Consider the following 8,809-nt stretch of genomic DNA (forward strand, 5'->3'; position numbering starts at 1 on the left):
TTCTAACCTTCAGTCCATGGTTATTATTTATCCAAACCCAGATTTATTTAAAAACAATCTACAAAACGTTTAGTGATGAGATACAATCTCTGGATGGGTGTATCGACTTAGTATACACTTGTGTCAGCTAAAAAACACATCTTCTGTGAACCAGTCAGCCTTCCAGTTACCGAAGCTATAGTTGAAACAAGGGTAGAATAAAAACAAACTAAAGTGCAAAAAAACATAAAAGCGCTTTAGCCTTTGAGCATGATGAGGCAAGTCACAAACACCAGGCGTTTGAGCTGTCTTCCAGGCTCCATTACAGCATATTAAAGCAAGAATAGCTTCTTACTATTAATTGAAGTTGAAAAGATTCATCATGCGTGCCCCAGTTCTAAGGACCCAAGTGTTCTGAAGGCCCTTCATGCTGTCAAGACACCTTTAGAGGCATGGGGCTCGCGACACTCCATCCTTTTAAGGAATCTATGGACATATTTACAAGCCCCTATCTCCACCATAACATCACTTTTTTGGACGTAGTGGTGGCAATACGTACTTCGCCTTATTTACAAGGCAGCGTTAAGCCTTACCGCTGCCTTGTAAATAAGGCACCCTTTCACACTATACTTAGCATAAAAGGGGTGGGCAATTGGTGGTGCGGTGGGCCTTCTTCTGCAACACCCATTGATTTTGATGCTGTCCCATAATTTACAAGGGTGGTGTAAATATGGGCAGCGCCAAAATTAAGACCAGGGAAAACCTGGTCTTAACAGGGAGAAAGGAGGAGAAATGCATTATTTCTCATCGTTTTTGCTGTTTTTATGTGTGCTGCGCTGTGCAGCACACATAGAAACAGCAAAACACCATGCATGATTGTTTATGAGCAGGAAGGTGTCCCTTCCTGCACATAAACAAACATTTTAAAAATGACGAGCTGCAACTTCTATGTGTGCTGCACAAAGCAGAACACATAGAAGTTACAAATCACCATTTAAGATGGTTTATATGCAGGAAGGGGCAGCACCTTAACAATGCTCATAAACCATCATCCATGGTGTTTTGCTGTTTCTATGGTGCAAGAGTGCGTGCACTGGCGCTAGGCAGCTAAATTTAGCACCAGCACTAGTTGAAACACAGGGCTGCACCGTATTGTTATAAATACGTTGCAGCCCTGAGTTTCAGAAGTGGCAGGGTGCAGCGTTAAGCCAATAAGGCTAACGTCTTGCTACGTCGCTTCTTAGTAAATATGCCCCCTACTGTGATAGGACTGTGCACCGTGTGCCTCTACCTCTCTGATGTTGGTCTTCAGACACAGAGCACCGTATACCAGGCCCCACCCCCCCCCCCCCTGTAAGAAGGATGCAGCACGGTGCTGTAGATTTAAATAGACCAATGCAGCAAAACTTGAGTGAGTTCACTTCAGAAGTGTATAATGTAGGCCATACTTTCAGGATATCCACATAAGGTTTGTTTACAGAGAGCGAATCTGACTGGAACTCATTTACACGGGCCTCAAGTGTCGTGAAACTCTAGCATGGATCCAGCCCTCTGGGATCTACGTTGCACACCCCAATTATGTATTGAAAACTTGTAGCACAATTACATTGTAGGTTATGTAATGTATACAAGAAGATGACTATATCTCATTCAGAGCGGCCATGCCAAATACAAGGCCCAAAGGAATTTGAAACATTGAAGAGACGATCAAATTGGGATGGTTAGGGCGTTGATTGTGATATAATTTTTTTTTCTAGTTAACTCCAACCTTATTGTGTTTGCTACACTCCTTTCCCAACCTATGACCGGGCTTTAGGCTTCTGGAAATTAGTCACATGTTGCTTACTCCATACTTGTTGATGCTAGCAGCAGAGGGTGACCACTGCCGCACACTTGTTGTGTGCCAAGAATGGCCAAGCACGCTGCATGCGAGGATTGCACCAGATGAAGACGCTATGCAGGCTCATCTATGGAAAACATACTGCTAGAAGGGCCAATACTTACTAAAGTGATCTCATTCACCTACCAGACCCTGATGCAAAATACACAAGGGGAATAATAACTGCTGAGGAAAAGACGGCAGAGGGAAGTGGGAGACCTAGCAGATGAGGATTGGGGCGAGGCGCTGCAGTTCCCAAGATGAGTAGCGATTAAGGCCAGATACAGATTGATACAGTTCAAGATACTACACAGAGTATATTATACCAGAGTCCTATATAAACTGGAAAGAGTATCGGATGAGAATTGTTGGCGAGGGTGCGAACAGAGGGGCACGTTCCTTCATACACTCTGGGATTGTTCAACGATATGTGTGTTTTAGGAGGAGGTGACTCCTAGGTTGGAGAAAGCTGTTGATACTCAGAAAACTCCAGAGGCCAAATTGATATTGTTGGGATATAGAGTGGATCTGATGCCTCCACCTATTTGCAGATGTTATTCGATCTGGGTTTTCTCCTGGCCAAGAAAGAAGTAGCACGGAGGTGGAGGTCCACAGTGGTTCCAACGGTGAGAGACTAGGAAATAGAAATTAATATTAGTAACGCACAGGAAAAGGTGATTTATGAAGGTTTCCGTAAAAATTTGATGAGATTTGGAATGGATGGATGAGTGATGTTTAGAATAAGTCCGTCCAGTGACCTCAGTGGGCGGGGGAGTTGGGTTGGGGATTGGTTGTTGTTTTCTAGTTGGAGATATTTGCTGTATTGTTTGGAAAATCAATAAAATACTGTATTAATAAAAAAAGAATGGCCAAGCAGCATCACCAACACTCCTAGGGCCCGATTCACAGAATTAACTTACGACAAAATCCTAAACTTAGTACCATTTTGGTATTCACAGAATGCACTTACTACTTCTGGTATTCACAGAATGAACTTACTACTTTTGCGATTCACAGAATAAACTTACTACTTTTGCTATTCACAGAATGGATTTACGACTACTAACTTTACGTCCGCACTCGGGCCGGAAATTCCGGCCCGGAGGCGGAGCTTCCGGCCCGGAGGCGGAGCTTCCGGGCCCGGAGGTGGGGATTCTGGCCAGTGGCGGAGATTTAACCATGGCCAAAATCTCCGCCTCGGGGCCGGAAGCTCCGCCTCCGGCCCGGAAGCCCCGCCTCGGGCCGGAAGCCCCGCCTCCGAGCCGGAAGCTCCGCCTCCGGGCCGGAAGCTCCGCCTCCAGGCCGGAATTTCCGGCCCGAGTGCGGACGTAATGTTAGTAGTCGTAAATCCATTCTGTGAATAGCAAAAGTAGTAAGTTTATTCTGTGAATCGCAAAAGTAGTAAGTTCATTCTGTGACCAGAAGTAGTAAGTGCATTCTGTGAATACCAAAATGGTACTAAGTTTAGGATTTTGTCTTAAGTTTGCTCTGTGAATCGGGCCCCTAGATACCAATTGGCCGAGTCCCCAAACCTCACCATACCTCAGGCCATCTGATCAACACACAATCAGTACCCCTCAGATTGACCATAGTAATTTTCCAGGGATGAACAATCCCCCTCGACTCAAAACTTCAATGGGAGGGAAAAGCCAACAGGAAAAAAGTTCTTCCTGAGTCCCCTAATGGTAACTGCTGAAGTCTGAGGGAGCACCCCTTGAAACTTTAGCATGCACAGAGGGCAGCCCTGCAGGAGCATCTAAAGGAATATTTAATGGCTACCAGCGACCTAGAAGTTTCCTTTTTGTGCCTCAACCTTCAGCTTTTTGAGTTACTTTAGGGCAGATTACGAGTTTGGCCGTCCTCATGTAGGACCGCCACTGTTGCGATCCCAGGAGGACTTTCAAGCCCGTGGTGCAACTGCCTGCCAGATTCCGAGTTGGATCCATGGCGGGTGGGAGGTGTGGCGGTGATGTCTCGGCGTCGGTCTGTTAGGCTCATAGGAGAGCCTAACAAACAGCCTGTCACAGTGACTCCACGTTCCTGCACGGTGTGGGATGCACCATGTCGTGCATGCCACACAGTGCAGGAACAAGAGTGCAAATGTAGGGGAGCACAACATGTGCCCCCCCCGCACGCACCTCCATGGGCAAATTCACCCGGGGGCCCTGTCTGCCACCCTTTTCATGGCAGGCTCAAAGCCATGAAAGGGGCAGCGGAAATGCAACTCAGAATATGATCGGCTGTGCCGGCATTGGCACAGCCAGCATATTCCTGCCCCTTTCTACACTGCCTGTTCCACAGGATCCTGGATTCCGGCAGAGGCGGCCGTCCTGTGGCAGTCTGACTGCCACACTCGGAATACAGGGGCCGGATCTGCAGGGGTGGCGGTGGTTGGACCACCACTTCAAGTACAGTAGTCCCAAGACCGCCACACTCGTTATAACCCCTAAATCTTTCTGGCAACTACATACTATTAAAATGTAACCATTCCTATACAACATCCTATTTGTGAACCACTAACGATGCGAAAGACTAAGATGTGTGCAAAATATATGTAGCATTATCATGTGGACTGTGTGCCGACTTTACTCAGCTCAATAATATTTCACCTGTAGGCAGCTCAAGGATGTGCCAACCAAATTTATCATATGCAGTGTAAAGCACTACAAGAGCTGCAGCGCTACTGATGGTTTGACTTGCCAGACAGCCTTACTTTGAGGCGAGAGGCCTCTTGCCCATACAAAACAATATCCTACAGTTAAACTATTCTTTTCAGTCACAGAGTCAATCTTGGATAACGTTTTGTTGTCCAAGGGTGAATATGGCAATTTTTGAACCAGAACGTATGGATTTCATAGGTCGTGAGTCTTTATAAGCTGAAAAGTACTTTTTGATAACTTTAATGCTTGAGATGGCAATCATGGTGGAAGACTCACCTATAACATGATGGAATATCTAACCAGGTTGGACTACCAACAAGAGGTCTGTGCTCCAGCACATCAGAAGGTACATCTAGGTGACTGGGTCACATCTGCAAAGTTTAGTCTGATGGATTTGTTGGTCCTTGGTCTTGATTAGATTGACGATAAAGGAACTGAGTTCATTGTTTTGATTGATCAATTAATACAACATGGAAATTAAAATAAAATAGAATGTGAGTCCTTTTTTTTACTAAACCATATGACATTTTAGTTACAGTCACATACAGATTTTAAATGTGATGAAAGGCCTTATAAAAAGTTTTCCACTACAAATAAGAGATTTAGGGGCATATTTACCAAGCAGCTACCTCCCCCTTGCACCACGCAACTGGGTGCAAGAGTGATGCGACTACCATGTAAGATTTATCAAGCCACGCAAGGCCACCTCGCGTGGCACAGAATGGCTTTATAAATCAGGAGTAACGCATCGCAAATCACTGCATTGCTCTGCACCACGGAGGTGTTCCACAGGTGGAGCATGGGTGTTCCTAGGCATCCACCCATGGATTTTGGCGCATTCCCAGATTTACCATTACTGGTAGACTGGGGAATGCATCGAAATGCTAGGCCTCCTCAGGTGAGGCGTAATGAGGAGAAATATCATCATTGCTACTATTTTTTTCTCTTTCTATGGGTGCTGCAAATAGCAGCACATGTAGAAAGAGGAAAACGTGTGTTAGGACTATTTTGGTGCAGAAAGGTATCTCTTCCTGCACCAAAACAATCCTGCCTACAATGCAGTCTCCCTTGCACCATGGTGCAAGGGGGCCTGCGTTGTCTCTAGGCAGCACATTGTGCGCCAGCACAGGGTAAAGACAGGAATGCGCTGTATAATAGTAAATACTGCGCATCCATGCCCTTTCCCTATCACGCCATGCAGCAAGGTAACTTGATGCACTGCACTGCGTGATTTGTTGATAAATATGCCCCCCTATAGTCTTTTTATGATTAATTAGGCATTAATACAACTCCTCTTAAATATCTTTTCCGGTGCCTAAAAGTCAGTCAGACTTCAGGATGTGGTAGTGTGGAGAACAGATAAACTTACAGCAGCAGTAGAAGATTGACCATACGTCAATAATTCCCTCATCACAAGTGTACCAACACAACCCCAGCACTGTTATCAGAAGTAAGGCTTTTTTAGCCATCCATAGGAACATAAGTAGGAGGGCATACACGGGTGTGAGCTTCTAATCACTCCAATCTCCCTGATATGCCATCAGGCAACTTCATGAATTCGATAATAGAAGTAGAAAGGCCGATTTCCAGCAGTCCTATAACACAGACAAGCCAAAGATTACAAAAATCACTGCCTGACACTGAAACTTCCACCCATGATCAGCCACTGATGCTCATCCTGGAACATCCTATGGTGAAGAGCTCTTTCTTCTGTATGTTGCATCCGGCAACATGAATCTTACTTTTTATTTTCCTATCTCTTGCAGAGCTAAGTAATATATATATATATTCACCAAACTTTCAGTGGGCCCCGGGGGCCTTGGCAGTCACGGGAAGGGGGCCCCACAGCCCTCTCCCCATGTAAGATCATTTTGGCTCTGGAGGTGGGCTTCCCAGGACCTCTGGCAGTTTGGGGAGGGGGCCATGCAACCTCGCCTGCCCTTCATGAACACAGCCCCATTTGTAGGCTCTAGTTCCCCGCAGGGGGCTTATGGGATCAGGGTATCCCTACCCTGCGCCCTTATATATATTTTTTTCGTAATTTCAGGACAGTAGACAAATCCCCGAGTCCTGTAATGGCTGCCAGCAACATTTTGTTCTTGTTGCTGGCAACCAACTAGAGCGCTCGCTCAGGCTCCCATGGGAGCGAAATGGCCCACGGAAAATAAAGCTCCCTGGGCCAATAAAAATGCTCCATTTTAAATTGTCTCGCAAGACTCTCACAGGCCCACCCGTCCAGATGGTTCACTGACATAATATAGACACCACAAATATTGAGTTACAAAATGATCAATACCTTAATACCATTATAAAAGTATTGAGACCCTACACTTAGTTGAAAAAAGTCACTAATATCAAACAAAAAATATCAACGTCAAATATATCTAATTTAACATATATTGAAAACAAAATTATCGGAAACAAAAGAAATTGTGACTTATAAATAACCAGAGAGTATGTCTAAAATATCAAAATCAACAATATTGATCTACATAAATATTATTAAAACAAGTAATAAGTAGCAGTAAAAAATACAAAAACACAATATTTTACCAGACAGCAAAAATTATATCCCATAATAATAACTACAATTTATAATTAAAATATATAATTTTACTAAACCAAAATAATAAATTTATAATATACCAACGTAAAACTCTTCTAAATTATAAATTACACAAATTTTCATCCACTTTCATACAACACATAGGGCAAGATTAGGGTGGCAGTTGGACCGCCACCGACAGGCCATCGGTGGTAGGCCGAACGACATCCAGCAGAGCATTTGAATCGCATCAGTCGGACAGATCGACCAACACTTCCGACGAGCTCAAGGAACCCGTTGGGCCATCGGTCAGATCATATTCCCTGCAATAGGGATTACAATGTCTCTTTCCAACAGCCTTTCCATGGTGGTCCAACCGCCATGGAAAGGCTGTCAGAAAAGGACTTTGGGGGCCCCTAGCAGGGCCACAGTACCCCATCCCCCATGGGCCTCCGCTGTGAGGCCCGGGCAGCACCTGAGGTGCCCCCCAAACATCCATACTACAGGGTGCCTGGCACATGGTGCACGGATGTTTAAAAATGTCCTTTTTCCATTGTGGCTTGTAATGCAGCCCTTTTCGGGCTGCAGCACAAGCCTCAATGGAAAAAGCCATGATTCCGAACGCCTACATAGCAGTTGCATCATAATTTGGTGGGTGGGACTATCGACTACTTGTCGGTCGGTTCCAGTCCCACAGCGACGGCGCTGATCCGACCGCCATCATAATCGGGCCCAAAGTTACATTTGCAAAAAATAATATTTTTTTACTAAAAATGAATACATATTGCATAAATTACATTATCTCGACTACGAGAATATAAAAACATGAATTGGCATATTCCAAATAAGGACATAACAAAAACATATTAGTAGGAACCTAAAACAACCAATACTTTGAAACTATACAAAAGTATAACCAATAAAATAGCATAATCAATAAAACAAACAATATAAAAGCCACAGTAACATCACTAAAAAATAGCTCAAAAACGTCAAACGCTTCAAATGAAGGAAACTATGCTGGATTTTCCTTGCATCACAGAAGCCTTCAACATACATGACCGTAAATACACTTATAAAAGAAAGTAACAATTATACTTCAAATAGGAAGTTAAATAACTTTAAAAAAAACAATATTAATAAGCAAATAGCAGCAAAGTTTTTTCTGTTTATCTTTTTCTATAGATTATTCTACCTTCAACGAAAGTTCATCAACAAGCACACATCAAAGACCACAAAATAAAGTAAGTATACCTAAAAAAAACCTGCTTCAAACATAGTAAAACAGCAACAGTTAAAACTCTGAATAGCCCAAACGTCCTTAAACATCAAAAATATATGTGCAACAAGTAAAACTCCCTTTTCTCTTCCAAAAGAAGAAATACCTGTTTCAAGATTAATTAGGCATTAATACAACTCCTCTTAAAGATCTTTTCCGGTGCCTAAAAGGCAGTCAGACTTCAGGATGTGGTAGTGTGGAGAACAGATAAACTTACAGCAGCAGTAGAAGATTGACCATACGTCAAGAATTCCCTCACCACAAGTGGACCAACACAACCCCAACACTTATCAAAAGTAATACTTTTTTAGCCATCCATAGGAACATAGGTAGGAGGACATACACGGGTGTGAGCTTCTACTCAGTCCAATCTCCCTGATATGCCATCGGGCAACTTCATGAATTCGATAATAGAATTAGAAAGTCCGATTTCCAGCAGTCCTACAACATAGACAAGCCAAAGATTA

Source organism: Triturus cristatus, chromosome 3_2 (assembly GCF_964204655.1).
Source record: "Triturus cristatus chromosome 3_2, aTriCri1.1, whole genome shotgun sequence".
In the NCBI taxonomy this organism is placed as follows: domain Eukaryota; kingdom Metazoa; phylum Chordata; class Amphibia; order Caudata; family Salamandridae; genus Triturus; species Triturus cristatus.